We start from the raw sequence: 19,562 nt of genomic DNA, 5'->3' as shown, positions 1-19,562 counted from the left end.
GGGTGTCAGGTTCTTGTCCAGTTCTGGCATTTAGGTCTCCACAGACTAGTACATGTCCCTGGGCCTGGAAATTATTGATTTCCCCCTCCAGGGTGGAGATGCTGTCTTCATTAAAGTATGGGGATTCTAGTGGGGGGGATGTAGGTAGCTCTCTCTCGCCCTCTCTGTTCCTGCAGTACGGTGAGTGATGGCTAGGGGGTGCTGTGTTGTCACAGAGAGACAGTGTGACGCTAATGTTTTTCTGCCTCTCTCCCTCTCTCTGCCGGGGCTTGTCACATGGGGAGTCTTTTAAATGCTTTAGTCTCCTCAGCCAGTACAGAGCCAGACACTGAAAGCTCACACATCAAACAACCTTTTTACCCTACAGCAACTTTCTGGATTGGAGAAACACACATTGTCATTAATACAGAGGAGCGAGGAACAGGATAGCGAGAGTGCACGAGAGGAGAGCGTAAAATATTTAAAGTGAGTACCTGCTTTCATTGATCTTCGCTGTGTGGTTCTGCTGGATCTGTCGGTGTGTTGGAGGTGGAAGGAGAGTTGTGGACGTCTGTCTTCTTCATAATCAGATGATTTGAATAGTTCAGGATGGATGGATTGCTGCTTGGATCATATGGAACTACTGCTTCTATGTTGTAGCTTTATCTGGGGCTTTTATTCAGACACATACTGATCCTCAGTGATCATCTATGGTCTGATTTATTCAAACACATGCTGACCCTCAGTGATCATCTGAATGTATTCAGATGGAAACAGTTGTGTTGCATCATGGGCCTGCTATTAATGAAATGCACTTTGCTCAGCTGCCCACTCGCTATCAAAAAAACAACAGTTTCCTCTCTCTCTCTCTGGCCACGCTGTTACACAGTAGATGCTTTGCAAAGGGAGAGAGAGAGGGGAGGGAGCCGGGGCGAGAGCGCTAGGAGGGAGAGAGGGGGGGGGAGCCGGGGCGAGAGCGCTAGGAGTGAGAGGGAGGGGGGGGGGGGGGGCGGGGCGAGAGCGCTAGGAGAGAGAGAGAGAGAAAGACAGGAATTAGGGAGAGAGTGGAGGGCATTGAAATAAGTGACACTGGACAGACAATTAGCTGAGGATTCCGATGTGTGGCCTTTCTCTCCCCGTGGCCCCATGGCAGAGGTCAGGGGATGGGTTGACCCGTGTCAACTCTCCAGCATGGAACCCATTATCCTCCTCTGATTGATTAGTTTTAGTGAAAATCCCTTCTTTCTCTTCTTCTGTTTTTGTATATCAGTTACTGTAATCTGGTGTTGTATATCAGTTACTGTATATCAGTTACTGTATATCTGGTGTTGTATATCAGTTACTGTATATCTGGTGTTGTATATCAGTTACTGTATATCAATTACTGCATATCTGGCGTTGTATATCAGTTACTGTATATCAGTTACTGTATATCAGTTACTGTATATCTTGTGTTGTATATCAGTTACTGCATATCTGGTGTTGTATATCAGTTACTGTAAATCTGGTGTTGTATATCAGTTACTGTATATATGGTGTTGTATATCAGTTACTGTATATCAGTTACTGTATATCAGTTACTGTATATCTTATGTTGTATATCAGTTACTGTATATCAGTTACTGCATATCTGGTGTTGTATATCAGTTACTGTATATCTGGTGTTGTATGTCAGTTACTGTATATAAGTTACTGTATATCAGTTACTATATATCAGGTGTTGTATATCAGTTACTGTATATCTGGTGTTGTATATCAGTTACTATATATCAGTTACTGTATATCAGTTACTGTATATCTGGTGTTGTATATCTGGTGGTGTACATCAGTTACTGTATATCTGGTGTTGTATATCAGTTACTGTATATCTGGTGTTGTATATCAGTTACTGTATATCAGTTACTGTATATCTGGTGTTGTATATCAGTTACTGTATATCTGGTGTTGTATATCAGTTACTGTATATCTGGTGTTGTATATCAGTTACGGTATATCTGGTGTTGTATATCAGTTACTGTATATCAGTTACTGTATATCTGGTGTTGTATATCAGTTACTGTATATCAGTTACTGCATATCTGGTGTTGTATATCAGTTACTGTATATCTGGTGTTGTATATCAGTTACTGTATATCAGTTACTGTATATCTGGTGTTGTATATCAGTTACTGTATATCTGGTGTTGTATATCAGTTACTGTATATCAGTTACTGTATATCTGGTGTTGTATATCAGTTACTGTATATCTGGTGTTGTATATCAGTTACTGTATATCTGGTGTTGTATATCAGTTACTGTATATCAGTTACTGTATATCTGGTGTTGTATATCAGTTACTGTATATCAGTTACTGTATATCTGGTGTTGTATATCAGTTACTGTATATCAGTTACTGCATATCTGGTGTTGTATATCAGTTACTGTATATCTGGTGTTGTATATCAGTTACTGTATATCAGTTACTGTATATCTGGTGTTGTATATCAGTTACTGTATATCTGGTGTTGTATATCAGTTACTGTATATCAGTTACTGTATATCTGGTGTTGTATATCAGTTACTGTATATCTGGTGTTGTATATCAGTTACTGTATATCTGGTGTTGTATATCAGTTACTGTATATCTGGTGTTGTATATCTGGTGGTGTACATCAGTTACTGTATATCTGGTGTTGTATATCAGTTACTGTATATCAGTTACTGTATATCTGGTGTTGTATATCAGTTACTGTATATCAGTTACTGTATATCTGGTGTTGTATATCAGTTACTGTATATCAGTTACTGTATATCTGGTGTTGTATATCAGTTACTGTATATCTGGTGTTGTATATCAGTTACTGTATATCAGTTACTGTATATCTGGTGTTGTATATCAGTTACTGTATATCTGGTGTTGTAAATCTGGTGGTGTACATCTGTTACTGTATATCTGGTGTTGTATCTGAGAGGAGAGAGAGAGAGAGGACACTAACACAGTCTGATTGATGCCCCTCTGAGAGGAGAGAGAGAGGACACTAACACAGTCTGATTGATGCCCCTCTGAGAGGAGAGAGAGAGGACACTAACACAGTCTGATTGATGTCATCTGAGAGGAGAGAGAGGACACTAACAGTCTGATTGATGTCCTCTGAGAGGAGAGAGAGGACACTAACAGTCTGATTGATGTCCTCTGAGAGGAGAGAGAGAGAGGACACTAACAGTCTGATTGATGTCCTCTGAGAGGAGAGAGGACACTAACAGTCTGATTGATGTCCTCTGAGAGGAGAGAGAGAGGACACTAACACAGTCTGATTGATGTCATCTGAGAGGAGAGAGAGAGGACACTAACACAGTCTGATTGATGTCATCTGAGAGGAGAGAGAGGACACTAACAGTCTGATTGATGTCCTCTGAGAGGAGAGAGAGAGAGGACACTAACACAGTCTGATTGATGTCCTCTGAGAGGAGAGAGAGGACACTAACAGTCTGATTGATGTCCTCTGAGAGGAGAGAGAGAGAGGACACTAACACAGTCTGATTGATGTCCTCTGAGAGGAGAGAGAGAGGACACTAACAGTCTGATTGATGCCCCTCTGAGAGGAGAGAGAGAGAGGACACTAATACAGTCTGATTGATGTCCTCTGAGAGGAGAGAGGACACTAACACATTCTGATTGATGCCCCTCGGAGAGGAGAGAGAGAGAGGACACTAACAGTCTGATTGATGCCCCTCGGAGAGGAGAGAGAGAGAGGACACTAATACAGTCTGATTGATGTCCTCTGAGAGGAGAGAGGACACTAACACATTCTGATTGATGCCCCTCGGAGAGGAGAGAGAGAGAGGACACTAACACATTCTGATTGATGCCCCTCAGAGAGGAGAGAGAGAGAGGACACTAACACATTCTGATGGAGCTGCTTTAGACCTGGGTTGCCCTATTCCCTACATAGTGCACTATTTTTCACCAGAGCCCTACCAAAGCCCTACAGTGCACTAAATGGGTACTAGGGTTTGATTCAACTCCACTCCCCTGTTTCTTCACTACAGGTGTGATTAATAAATCCAAGGGGTCTAATTTATTAAAATTGTCTAGAAACTATTCTAAAATACTACTTACGATCTGAAATGTGAATACTGGTATTCATAAATAGGTGAGATATAGCCAGGCTGCGTCACATCCTGCCGTCATTGGGTGTCCTATCGGGTGGCGCACAATTGGCACATCGTTTGCCAGGTTTGGCAGGTGTAGGCCGTCACTGTAAATACCAATTTGTTCTTCACTGACTTGCCTAGTTAAATAAATGTTCAATTAAAAAATAAATCCTGTGAGCATGACACACACACCGGAAGGAGATAACCACGGATATATAACAGCTGTTATTAGCCTCAGTGCTCTGTCAACATCATCCCTTTAAAACCCGTGGGGAAAATACAACGGACCATGAAATACACCTGGAAAACTCTGAAACAAAGGTGCTACCATCAGATATTACATAGAGATGCTACCATCAGATATTACATAGAGGTGCTACCATCAGATATTACATAGAGATGCTACCATCAGATATTACATAGAGATGCTACCATCAGATATTACATAGAGGTGCTACCATCAGATATTACATAGAGGTGCTACCATCAGATATTACATAGAGGTGCTACCATCAGATATTAAATAGAGATGCTACCATCAGATATTACATAGAGATGCTACCATCAGATATTACATAGAGATGCTACCATCAGATATTACATAGAGATGCTACCATCAGATATTAAATAGAGATGCTACCATCAGATATTAAATAGAGGTGCTACCATCACATATTACATAGAGGTTCTACCATCACATATTACATAGAGATGCTACCATCACATATTAAATAGAGGTGCTACCATCAGATATTAAATAGAGGTGCTACCATCAGATATTAAATAGAGATGCTACTATCAGATATTAAATAGAGATGCTACCATCAGATATTACATAGAGATGCTACCATCAGATATTACATAGAGATGCTACCATCAGATATTACATAGAGATGCTACCATCAGATATTAAATAGAGGTGCTACCATCAGATATTAAATAGAGGTGCTACCATCAGATATTAAATAGAGATGCTACCAGCAGATATTAAATAGAGATGCTACCATCAGATATTAAATAGAGGTGCTACCATCAGATATTAAATAGAGGTGCTACCATCAGATATTAAATAGAGGTGCTACCATCAGATATTAAATAGAGGTGCTACCATCAGATATTAAATAGAGGTGCTACCATCACATATTAAATAGAGGTGCTACCATCAGATATTACATAGAGATGCTACCATCACATATTAAATAGAGGTGCTACCATCACATGTTAAATAGAGGTGCTACCATCACATATTACATAGAGATGCTACCATCAGATATTAGAGATGCTACCATCAGATATAACATAGAGATGCTACCATCAGATATTAAATAGAGGTGCTACCATCAGATATTAAATAGAGATGCTACCATCAGATATTACATAGAGATGCTACCATCAGATATTAAATAGAGATGCTACCATCAGATATTAAATAGAGATGCTACCATCAGATATTAAATAGAGATGCTACCATCAGATATTAAATAGAGATGCTACCATCAGATATTAAATAGAGATGCTACCATCAGATATTACATAGAGATGCTACCATCAGATATTAAATAGAGATGCTACCATCAGATATTAAATAGAGATGCTACCGTCAGATATTAAATAGAGATGCTACCATCAGATATTAAATAGAGGTGCTACCATCAGATATTACATAGAGATGCTACCATCAGATATTAAATAGAGATGCTACCATCAGATATTACATAGAGATGCTACCATCAGATATTAAATAGAGGTGCTACCATCAGATATTAAATAGAGATGCTACCATCAGATATTAAATAGAGATGCTACCATCAGATATTAGAGATGCTACCATCAGATATTAAATAGAGATGCTACCATCAGATATTAAATAGAGATGCTACCATCAGATATTAAATAGAGATGCTACCATCAGATATTAAATAGAGATGCTACCATCAGATATTAAATAGAGATGCTACCATCAGATATTAAATAGAGGTGCTACCATCAGATATTAAATAGAGGTGCTACCATCAGATATTAAATAGAGATGCTACCATCAGATATTAAATAGAGGTGCTACCATCAGATATTAAATAGAGATGCTACCATCAGATATTAAATAGAGGTGCTACCATCAGATATTAAATAGAGGTGCTACCATCACATATTAAATAGAGATGCTACCATCACATATTAAATAGAGATGCTACCATCACATATTACATAGAGATGCTACCATCACATATTGAAAACAACTCGTTCAGTTGTGGTTTGACCATTAAAAAACAATAACACAGCTACATAGAGAGGACCATTCAAGTTGCTATAACAATGGCAAATGTACTTCAAATGAGTCGGCATCACTCACCAATAGGCCATCCATCCTCACCAACAAGCCATCCATCCTCACCAACAAGCCATCCATCCTCACCAACAAGCCATCCATCCTCACCAATAGGCCATCCATCCTCACCAACAAGCCATCCATCCATCCTCACCAACAAGCCATCCATCCATCCTCACCAACAAGCCATCCATCCATCCTCACCAACAAGCCATCCATCCATCCTCACCAACAAGCCATCCATCCATCCTCACCAACAAGCCATCCATCCTCACCAACAAGCCATCCATCCTCACCAACAAGCCATCCATCCTCACCAACAAGCCATCCATCCTCACCAACAAGCCATCCATCCTCACCAACAAGCCATCCATCCATCCTCACCAACAAGCCATCCATCCATCCTCACCAACAAGCCATCCATCCTCACCAACAAGCCATCCATCCTCACCAACAAGCCATCCTCCCTCACCAACAAGCCATCCTCCCTCACCAACAAGCCATCCATCCTCACCAACAAGCCATCCATCCTCACCAACAAGCCATCCTCCCTCACCAACAAGCCATCCTCCCTCACCAACAAGCCATCCTCCCTCACCAACAAGCCATCCATCCTCACCAATATGCCATCCATCCTCACCAACAAGCCATCCATCCTCACCAATATGCCATCCATCCTCACCAACAAGCCATCCATTCTCACCAATATGCCATCCATCCTCACCAATATGCCATCCATCCTCACCAACAAGCCATCCATCCTCACCAACAAGCCATCCATCCTCACCAATATGCCATCCATCCTCACCAACAAGCCATCCATCCTCACCATTAGGCCATCCATCCTCACCAACAAGCCATCCATCCTCACCAACAAGCCATCCATCCTCACCAACAAGCCATCCATCCTCACCAACAAGCCATCCATCCTCACCAACAAGCCATCCATTCTCACCAATAGGCCATCCATCCTCACCAATATGCCATCCATCCATCCTCACCAACAAGCCATCCATCCTCACCAACAAGCCATCCATCCTCACCAACAAGCCATCCATCCTCACCAACAAGCCATCCATCCTCACCAACAAGCCATCCATCCTCACCAACAAGCCATCCATCCTCACCAACAAGCCATCCATCCTCACCAACAAGCCATCCATCCTCACCAACAAGCCATCCATCCTCACCAACAAGCCATCCATCCTCACCAACAAGCCATCCATCCTCACCAACAAGCCATACATCCTCACCAACAAGCCATCCATCCTCACCAACAAGCCATCCATCCTCACCAACAAGCCATCCATCCTCACCAACAAGCCATCCATCCTCACCAACAAGCCATCCATCCTCAACAGCTCCCTCCTGTAGGTGTACTGACCAACAGTGCTGTTCTGCAGAATGAACGAGTCGTACGTACCACCTGGCCACCACATTCAGCTGCGACTTTCTGTTTACACAGTTGAACTCGTTTTGGGACGGTGCTTTAATGGAGATGTGGGTGCCGTCTGTTGTTGTGTTTGTATTTGGGAACCAATTGATGGCATCATGGCAAAGAAACCCTCTTGACTTCCACCTGTTGTGCGAGGGTGTATGGACATTGTATGTGTTTCTGTTCTTTTTGGTGACGATTGCATCCAAAAAATTGACTCATCGATGGCTGTGAAATGCCGATCGGCAAACTCCCACTGGAAAGTGTCCGTTGCCAAAAGCCCAAGGGTGGATCGCCTCGAAATGACATGTTTGCATTTTTAAATTAGGTCTTAAATCCTAAGATTGGTTTTGGGATACGATGAGCCAATCTGTACTTTCTGCTAAAAAAAGTCCCACCTGTCTCTGAAAACGCGTTATCTACGAAATGCAGCATGTGACAAATCTTCTAACAGAGCAAAATTAGCCATCTCTCATTGGATTTCAACAGAGCAAAATTAGCCATCTCTCATTGTATTTCAACAGAGCAAAATTAGCCATCTCTCATTGGATTTCAACAGAGCAAAATTAGCCATCTCTCATTGGATTTCAACAGAGCAAAATTAGCCATCTCTCATTGGATTTCAACAGAGCAAAATTAGCCATCTCTCATTGGATTTCAAAAGAGCAAAATTAGCCATCTCTCATTTGATTTCAAAAGAGCAAAATTAGCCATCTCTCATTTGATTTCAAAAGAGCAAAATTAGCCATCTCTAATTGGATTTCAACAGAGCAAAATTAGCCATCTCTCATTGGATTTCAACAGAGCAAAATTAGCCATCTCTCATTGGATTTCAACAGAGCAAAATTAGCCATCTCTCATTGGATTTCAACAGAGCAAAATTAGCCATCTCTCATTGGATTTCAACAGAGCAAAATTAGCCATCTCTCATTGGATTTCAACAGAGCAAAATTAGCCATCTCTCATTGGATTTCAACAGAGCAAAATTAGCCATCTCTCATTGGATTTCAACAGAGCAAAATTAGCCATCTCTCATTGGATTTCAACAGAGCAAGATCAGCCATCTCTCATTGGATTTCCCATTATCTCACTGTTTTATAGTATTTACGCAATGGTTCCACTTTAACACATGCCTCTAATTTAACAAATTACTTTATATGGATTATCATCGTAATAAATGCACAAATGTGGTCAGATTATATATCCTGTCAAGATATGTAGCATGAATTCACAATGGAAATAAAATGAAATAAAAAAATCATTGAATTACTACTCTCACAATTGTACACATGTTCAACATTCTATGCATGACAAGCAGTTCCCTTACTCCACCACTTGGCAAAGTGAGTATGCATGGTCATCGCTGCACGTACATTTACGTTCTCTCAAGCAAACATTCATTTGCGTTTACACAGAGATTTGTGCCTACGCATGATTGATAAATGAGGCCCCAGGTCATTTTCTTAGTAACATACCTCTATATAGTGATTGGAGCCCAGGTCTTTGTCTAACATGTGATTGGAGCCCAGGTCTTTGTCTAACATGTGATTGGAGACCAGGTCTGTTCCAACATGTGATTGGAGCCCAGGTCTGTTCCAACATGTGATTGGAGCCCAGGTCTTTTTCTAAGATGTGATTGGACCCCAGCTCTTTTTCTAAGGTTTGATTGGAGCCCAGGTCTTTTTCTAAGGTGTGATTGGAGCTAAGGTCTTTTTCTAAGGTGTGATTGGAGCCAAGGTCTTTGTCATCTTCTAGTCCCACCTCCCAACTGTGTCTATGATTGAAAAAGTTCAACCAAATTAAATCAAACTGTTATAATATTTCCCTTAACATACTTACCCTCTGGATCAACATCCTGAACCAATGTCAGAGTTATGAGGGATCAGAGAAGTTGGGAGAGAGAGTTAGGAGTGATCAGAGAGATGGGGAGAGAGAGTTAGGAGTGATCAGAGAGATGGGGAGAGAGAGTTAGGAGTGATCAGATAGATGGGGAGAGAGAGTTAGGAGTGATCAGATAGATGGGGAGAGAGAGTTAGGAGTGATCAGATAGATGGGGAGAGAGAGTTAGGAGGGATCAGAGATGGGGAGAGAGAGTTAGGAGGGATCAGAGAGATGGGGAGAGAGAGTTAGGAGTGATCATAGAGATGGGGAGAGAGAGTTAGGAGTGATCAGAGAGATGGGGAGAGAGAGTTAGGAGTGATCAGAGAGATGGAGAGAGAGAGTTAGGAGGGATCAGAGAGATGGGGAGAGAGAGAGTTAGGAGGGATCAGAGAGATGGGGAGAGAGAGAGTTAGGAGGGATCAGAGAGATGGAGAGAGAGAGAGTTAGGAGGGATCAGAGAGATGGAGAGAGAGAGAGTTAGGAGGGATCAGAGAGATGGAGAGAGAGGGGGAAAGAGAGAGTTAGGATGGATCAGAGAGATGGAGAGAGAGAGTTAGGAGGGATCAAAGAGAGATGAGAGAGAGGGGGAGAGAGAGTTAGGAGTGATCACAGAGAGATGAGAAGGCCCTGCAAAATGACCTCCAGCAGGCCACAAATGTGCATGTGTCTGCTCAAACGGTCATAAACAGACTCCATGAGGGTGGTATGAGGGCCCGACGTCCACAGGTGGGGGTTGTGCTTACAGCCCAACACCGTGCAGGACGTTTGGCATTTGCCAGAAAAGACCAAGTTTGGCAAATTCGCCACTGGCGCCCTGTGCTCTTCACAGATGAAAGCAGGTTCACACTGAGCACATGAGCACATGTGACAGACGTGACAGAGTCTGGAGACGCCGTGGAGAACGTTCTGCTGCCTGCAACACCCTCCAGCATGACCGGTTTGGCGGTGGGTCAGTCATGGTGTGGGGTGGCATTTCTTTGTGGGGCCGCACAGCCCTCTATGTGCTCGCCAGAGGTAGCCTGACTGCCATTAGGTACCGAGATGAGATCCTCAGACCCCTTGTGAGACCATATGCTGACACATGCACATTTGTGGCCTGCTGGAGGTCATTTTGCAGGGCTCTGGCAGTGCTCCTCCTTGCACAAAGGCGGAGGTAGCGGTCCTGCTGTTGGGTTGTTGCCCTCCTACGGCCTCCTCCACGTCTCCTGATGTACTGGCCTGTCTCCTGGTAGCGCCTCCATGCTCTGGACACTACGCTGAAAAAACTTCTTGCCACATGTCGCATTGATGTGCCATCCTGGATGAGCTGCACTATCTGAGCCACTTGTGTGGGTTGTAGACTCCGTCTCATGCTACCACTAGAGTGAAAGCACCGCCAGCATTCAAAAGTGACCAAAACATCAGCCAGGAAGCATAGGAACTGAGAAGTGGTCTGTGGTCACCACCTGCAGAACAATTCCTTTTTTGGGGGTGTCTTACTAATTGCCTATAATTTCCACCTTTTGTCTATTCCATTTGCACAACACACAACATACAGAGAGACAACACAACACTACATAAAGAGAGACAACACAACACTACATAAAGAGACACAACACAACACTACATAAAGAGAGACAACATTACATAAAGAGATACAACACTACATAAAGAGAGACAACACAACACTACATAAAGAGAGACACCACTACATAAAGAGAGACAACACAACACTACATAAAGAGAGACAACACAACACTACATAAAGAGAGACAACACAACACTACATAAAGAGAGACAACACAACACTACATACAGAGAGACAACACTACATAAAGAGAGACAACACAACACTACATACAGAGAGACACCACAACACTACATAAAGAGAGACAACACGACACTACATAAAGAGAGACAACACGACACTACATAAAGATAGACAACACAACACTACATAAAGAGAGACAACACAACACTACATAAAGAGAGACAACACATCACTACATAAAGAGAGACAACACATCACTACATAAAGAGAGACAACACAACATAAAGAGAGACAACACAACATAAAGAGAGACAACACAACACTACATAAAGAGAGACAACACAACACTATATACAGAGAGACAACACAACACAACATAAAGAGAGAGACAACACAACACAACATAAAGAGAGAGACAACACACCACTACATAAAGAGAGACAACACAACACTACATACAGAGAGAGACAACACAACACTACATAAAGAGATACGACACAACACTACATACAGAGAGACAACACAACACTACATACAGAGAGACAACACAACACTACATACAGAGAGACAACACAACACTACATAAAGAGAGACAATACAACACTACATAAAGAGAGACAACACAACACTACATACAGAGAGACAACACAACACAACATAAAGAGAGACACCACAACACTACATAAAGAGAGACAACACAACACTACATAAAGAGAGACAACACTACACTACATAAAGATAGACAACACTACATAAAGAGAGACAATACATCACTACATAAAGAGAGACAACACAACACTACATAAAGAGAGACAACACAACACTACATAAAGAGAGACACCACTACATAAAGAGAGACACCACAACACTACATAAAGAGAGACAACACAACACTACATAAAGAGACCACAACACTACATAAAGAGAGACACCACAACACTACATACAGAGAGACAACACAACACTACATAAAGAGAGACACCACAACACTACATACAGAGAGACAACACAACACTACATAAAGAGAGACACCACAACACTACATACAGAGAGACAACACAACACTACATAAAGAGAGACAATACAACACTACATAAAGAGAGACAACACAACACTACATACAGAGAGACAACACAACACTACATAAAAAGAGACAACACAACACTACATAAAGAGAGACAACACATCACTACATAAAGAGAGACACCACAACACAACATAAAGAGAGACAACACAACACTACATAAAGAGAGACAACACAACACTATATACAGAGAGACAACACAACACAACATAAAGAGAGAGACAACACACCACTACATAAAGAGAGACAACACAACACTACATACAGAGAGAGAAAACACAACACTACATAGAGAGAGAAAACACAACACTACATAAAGAGAGACAACACAACATAAAGAGAGACAATACAACACTACATAAAGAGAGACAATACATCACTACATAAAGAGAGACAACACAACACTACATAAAGAGAGACAACACAACACTACATACAGAGAGACACCACTACACTACATAAAGAGAGACACCACAACACTACATAAAGAGAGACAACACTACATAAAGAGAGACACCACAACACTACATAGAGAGAGACAACACAACACTACATAAAGAGAGACACCACAACACTACATAAAGAGAGACACCACAACACTACATAAAGAGAGACACCACAACACTACATACAGAGAGACAACACTACATAAAGAGAGACACCACTACACTACATAAAGAGAGACACCACAACACTACATACAGAGAGACAACACAACACTACATACAGAGAGACACCACTACATAAAGAGAGACACCACTACATAAAGAGAGACAACACAACACTACATAAAGAGAGACAACACAACACTACATAAAGAGAGACACCACAACACTACATACAGAGAGACAACACTACATAAAGAGAGACACCACAACACTACATAAAGAGAGACAACACAACACTACATAAAGAGAGACAATACAACACTACATAAAGAGAGACAATACAACACTACATAAAGAGAGACACCACAACACTACATACAGAGAGACAACACTACATACAGAGAGACAACACTACATAAAGAGAGACACCACAACACTACATAAAGAGAGACAACACAACACTACATAGAGAGACACCACAACACTACATAAAGAGAGACACCACAACACTACATAAAGAGAGACACCACAACACTACATAAAGAGAGACACCACAACACTACATAAAGAGAGACACCACAACACTACATAAAGAGAGACAACACAACACTACATAAAGAGAGACAACACAACACTACATAAAGAGAGACAATACAACACTACATAAAGAGAGACAACACAACACTACATAAAGAGAGACACCACAACACTACATACAGAGAGACAACACAACACTACATAAAGAGAGACACCACAACACTACATAAAGAGAGACAACACAACACTACATAAAGAGAGACAACACAACACTACATAAAGAGAGACAATACAACACTACATAAAGAGAGACAACACAACACTACATAAAGAGAGACACCACAACACTACATACAGAGAGACAACACAACACTACATACAGAGAGACACCACAACACTACATAAAGAGAGACACCACTACATAAAGAGAGACAACACAACATACAGAGAGACAACACAACACTACATAAAGAGAGACAACACAACACTACATAAAGAGAGACAACACAACACTACATAAAGAGAGACAACATTACATAAAGAGATACAACACTACATAAAGAGAGACAACACAACACTACATAAAGAGAGACACCACTACATAAAGAGAGACAACACAACATACAGAGAGACAACACAACACTACGTACAGAGAGACAACACAACACTACATACAGAGAGACACCACAACACTACATAAAGAGAGACACCACTACATAAAGAGAGACAACACAACATACAGAGAGACAACACAACACTACGTACAGAGAGACAACACAACACTACATACAGAGAGACAACACAACACTACATAAAGAGAGACAACATTACATAAAGAGATACAACACTACATAAAGAGAGACAACACAACACTACATAAAGAGAGACAAAACTACATAAAGAGAGACACCACAACACTACATAAAGAGAGACAACACTACATAAAGAGAGACAACACTACATAAAGAGAGACAACACTACATAAAGAGAGACACCACAACACTACATAAAGAGAGACATCACAACACAACATAAAGAGTGACCTAAGACAACAACATAGCAAGGCAGCAACACAACATCAAAACAACATTGCAGCAACACAACATCACAACAACATGGTAGCAACACAACATGACCACAACATGGTAGCAGCACAAAACATGGTACACACATTACTTGGCACAGACAACAGCACAAAGGGCAAGAAGGTAGAGACAACAATACATCACTCAAAGCAGCCACAACTGTCAGTAAGAGTGTCCATGATTGAGTCTTTGAATGAAGAGACAGAGATAAAACTGTCCAGTTTGAGTGTTCGCTGCAGCTCGTTCCAGTCGCTAGCTGCAGCGAACTGAAGAGAGGAGCGACCCAGGGATGTGTGTGCTTTGGGGACCTTTAACAGAATGTGACTGGCAGAACGGGTGTTGTATGTGGAGGATGAGGGCTGCAGTAGATATCTCCGAAAGGGGGGAGTGAGGCCTAAGAGTGTTTTATAAATAAGCATCAACCAGTGGGTCTTGCGACTGGTATACAGAGATGACCAGTTTACAGAGGAGTATAGAGTGCAGTGATGTGTCCTATAAGGAGCATTGGTGGTAAATCTGATGGCCGAATGGTAAAGAACATCTAGCCGCTCGAGAGCAACCTTACCTGCCGATCGATAAATTATGTCTCCGTAATCTACCATGGGTAGGATGGCAATCTGAATCAGGGTTAGTTTGGCAGCTGGGGTGAAAGAGGAGCGATTACGATAGAGGAAACCAAGTCTAGATTTAACTTTAGCCTGCAGCTTTGATATGTGCTGAGAGGACAGTGTACCGTCTAGCCATACTCCCAAGTACTTGTATGAGGTGACTACCTCAAGCTCTAAAACCACAGAGGTAGTAATCACACCTGTGGGGAGAGGGGCATTCTTCTTACCAAACCACATGACCTTTGTTTTGGAGGTGTTCAGAACAAGGTTAAGGGTAGAGAAAGCTTGTTGGACACTAAGAACGCTTTGTTGTAGAGCATTTAACACAAAATCCGGGGAGGGGCCAGATGAGTATAACACTGTGTCATTTGCATATAAATGGATGAGAGAGCTTCCTACCGGCTGAGATATGTTGTTGATGTAAATTGAGAAGAGCGTGGGGCCTAGGATTGAGCCTTGGGGTACTCCCTTGCTGACAGGCAGGGGCTGAGACAGCAGATTTTCTGACTTTATCTTCTTTGGGCTGCAAGCCCTAAGTCGGGATCAATATGACAACAGCCAGTCCAAGTGCAGGGCGCCAAATTCAAAAACCATAAATCTCATAATTAAAATTCCTCAAACATACATGTGTCTTATATAATTTTAAAGGTAATCTTGTTGTTAACCCCACCAAACTGTCCGATTTCAAATAGGCTTTTCAGCGAAAGCACTACAAACGATTATGTTAGGTCACCACAAAACTAAAAATAATCATAGCATTTTTCCCAGCTAATGATAGCATCACAAAAACCTGAATAGAGATAAAATGATTCACTAACCTTCGATTATTTTCATCAGATGACACTCATAGGACTTCATGTTACACCATACATGCGTTTTTTGTTTGATTCAATTCATATTTATATCAAAAAATCTGAGTTTACATGGAGGCTACAAGAATCACTAAATGCAAAAACATCAAGTGACTTTGCATAGCCCGTCGTTTCAACATGAACTCATCATAAATATAGATGATAATACAAGTTATACACATTGAGTTATAGATATACCTCTCCTTAATGCAACCGCAATGTCAGATTTAAAAAAAACTTTAAGGAAAAATAACTGGACGCTATAATCTGAGACGGCGCTCAAATTAGCATGTCACAGCTAACAAAGATAGCGTCACTATAAACAACAAAATATATTATAAATATTTCATTACCTTTGTTGGTTTTGATCAGAAGGCTTAGCAGAAACTTCAGGTGCACAATAAATGTTTGTTTTGTTCGAAAAAATCCGTTATTTATGTCCAATTGTTAGCGCGTTTGGTAAACATAGCCAAACGCTAATTCTGGTCAGCTTCATATCGGACAAAAACTTCAAAATGTGATATTACCGGTCGAAGAAACATTTCAAACTAAGTACTGAATCAATCATTAGGATGTCTTTAACATATAGCTTCAATAAAGTTCCAACCGGAATCTGTCTGCGTGAGCCATGGAACGGCAGTGGCTTGCATGAAGAAAAGGCATGATCAGGAAATGGGTGCTTGATGGTCACCTGACTGATTCTGCTCTCATTATCTCCCAGAACACCATAGAGGTCTCACTGGAATTTATATTTATTGCTGACATCTAGTGGAACCCCTAGGCAGTGCAACTTCAGCCATACGTCATTTGGAATTATTTTGGGACTCTGTTGAATACAGACAATCTCAGATTTCTGACTTCCGGATTGATTTCAACTCAGGATTTTGCTTCTGTTAATCCCAGAGAAATAATTCAAACAGTTTTAGAAACTTTGGAGTGTTTTCTATCCAATATTAATAATAATATGCAAATATTAGGAACTATGACTAAGGAGCAGGCCGTTTGAAATGGGCACCTTTCATCCAAGCTACTCAATACTGCCCCTGCAGCCATAAAATGATACACTGCACTCTTTGAGAGAGGTAGTTAGCAAACCAGGCCAAAGACTCCTCAGAGACACTAATACTCCTTAGCCAGTCCACAAGAATGGAATGGTCTACCGTATCAAAAGCTTTGGCCAAGTCAATGAAAATAGCAGCACAATATTGCTATGAATCAAGGGCAATGGTGACATCATCGAGGACCTTTAAGGTTGCAGTGACACATCCATAACCTGAAACCAGATTGCATACCAGAGAGAATACTATAGACATCAAGAAAGACAGTCAGTTGATTATTGAGACGTTTTTCCAACACTTTTGATAAACAGGGCAACATAGAAATAGTCCTGTAATCAGCTTGATCTTCCACTATAACCCTCCTGTTGTGTTCGTTTCATGTTAATTAATTCTGTGTTCCTGGTCCAAATGACCGCCCCATTATAGCTGATTATGAATCCATAATAATAATAATACAAATATTATCACCTAATATTGTGTTGGATCTTTTTATCAACTTAAGTTCTTCTGAATATTACACATTTTGAACTTATATTTGCTATTTATGGCCTGTAGGCCTCATTGACCTAGTTTTTGAGTATGGATTATTTTGACTATAACAAATATTCAGATGAAACATATTATGCTATTTATCACAGTCTACTTTGTGTCAAAGTTTAACAAGGACTCTCTTCTCCTCACCGGTGTCATGATCAAAGATATGATCAAGAGCCTCACATACAGTATATCGTTTGGTCATTGTGCTTCCACAGAATTAATTGTGAGCAAGGCCTCAAAAAAGCTGTATATACCGGAGCTTTGAGAAAAGTTCTATATATTACTGAGACAATGTTGCGATTGTTTGTGAGAATGCCAACAGGTGTGGTTCCCGTGGGGGAAAGATTCTATTGGGGAAAGGTTCCCGTGGAGGTTGCCATGGAAGCCAAGAAGGGGACTGAGGTGTGTGTGTGTGTGTGTGTGTGTGTGTGTGTGTGTGTGTGTGTGTGTGTGTGTGTGTGTGTGTGTGTGTGTGTGTGTGTGTGTGTGTGTGTGTGTGTGTGTGTGTGTGTGTGTGTGTGTGTGTGTGTGTGTGTGTGTGTGTGTGTGTGTGTGTGTGTCTGCTCAAACACACATGCATGTGGGGGTCTGGGAGAGGAAGTGTGTCCATCTGATGAATGGACATATGCCTGAACTCAATTGTATACACTAATATGACAATCAGATTAAATGAACTACATTTTTCAGAGAGAAAACGTGTAAATCGGTCCAATTTGACCGGAATACAGGAGGAGGGTTAAATAAAGGACAAACCGTGGCTGCCTTCCAAGCAATGGGAACCTCCCCAGAAAGGAGAGATAGGATTGAAAGGTCAGAGATAGGCTTGGTGATGATAGAGGCAGCAACCTTAAAGAAGAAAGGGTCTATACCATCTGACCCAGATGTTTTTTTGGGGGGTTCAAGTTTAACGAGCTCCTTTAGCCCCACAGACGTCGTCACTGCCTGCAGGGAGAAACTTTGTAGTGGGACAGGGGAAAAAGAGGGAGAAGCATCGGGGATAGTCGCATTAGAAGGGGTGGGAGATGAGGAACTGTTAGACGGGCAAGGAGGCATGGCTGAGTCAAATAGGAATCCTGACTTAATGAAGTGGTGATTAAAGAGCTCAGCCATGTGCTTCTTGTCAGTAACAACCACATCATCAACATTAAGGGACATGGGCAGATGTGAGGAGGAGGGTTTAATCTCCAGGTCTTTAACCGTTTTCCAGAACTTCTTGGTGTTAGACCCACAGAGAGAGACCTGCTCCTTAAATTAACTACCTTTGGCCTTCCGGATAGCCTGAGTCCACTTATTTCTAATTTGCCTGAACAGAGCCAGTCAGCCTGAGGAGGCGTGTGCCGAGCCTTTCGCCAAATGCAATTCTTGAGGTGGAGTAACTCTGCATGATCACGGTCGAACCAGGGGCTGAACCTTTTTTTATTCTCATTTTCTTTATGGGGGCGTGTTTGTTAACAACACCACTGAAAATATCAAAAAAGAAGGTCCAAGCATCTTCGACAGAGGGGATCAAGCTGATTCTGTTCCGATTTGAATGAAGGAAGGCTTGATCATTAAAGATTTTTAGCAATGATACAAGAGATGTTTCAGACAGCAACATGATATTCTAGTAGAGATAAATACAAGAGATGAATCAGACAGCAACATGATATTCTAGAGGAGATAAATACAAGAGATGAATCAGACAGCAAC

General features: G+C 41.3%; 1 protein-coding gene across 1 annotated transcript in view; it reads left to right on the top strand.

The window, feature by feature from the left end:
- The first annotated feature begins 293 nt into the window (after nt 1-293).
- Nucleotides 294-19,562, top strand: part of LOC139544456 (ciliary neurotrophic factor receptor subunit alpha-like) — a 412,488-nt gene continuing 393,219 nt past the window's right edge. Inside the window, exon 1 of the mRNA XM_071351570.1 lies at nt 294-465. The gene's annotated coding sequence lies outside the window, so the exon portion shown is untranslated. The remainder of the gene's footprint in view (nt 466-19,562) is intronic.

The sequence above is a fragment of the Salvelinus alpinus genome, chromosome 18 (assembly GCF_045679555.1).
Source record: "Salvelinus alpinus chromosome 18, SLU_Salpinus.1, whole genome shotgun sequence".
NCBI classification, from domain to species: domain Eukaryota; kingdom Metazoa; phylum Chordata; class Actinopteri; order Salmoniformes; family Salmonidae; genus Salvelinus; species Salvelinus alpinus.
This window is presented reverse-complemented; position numbering and strand designations above follow the sequence as displayed.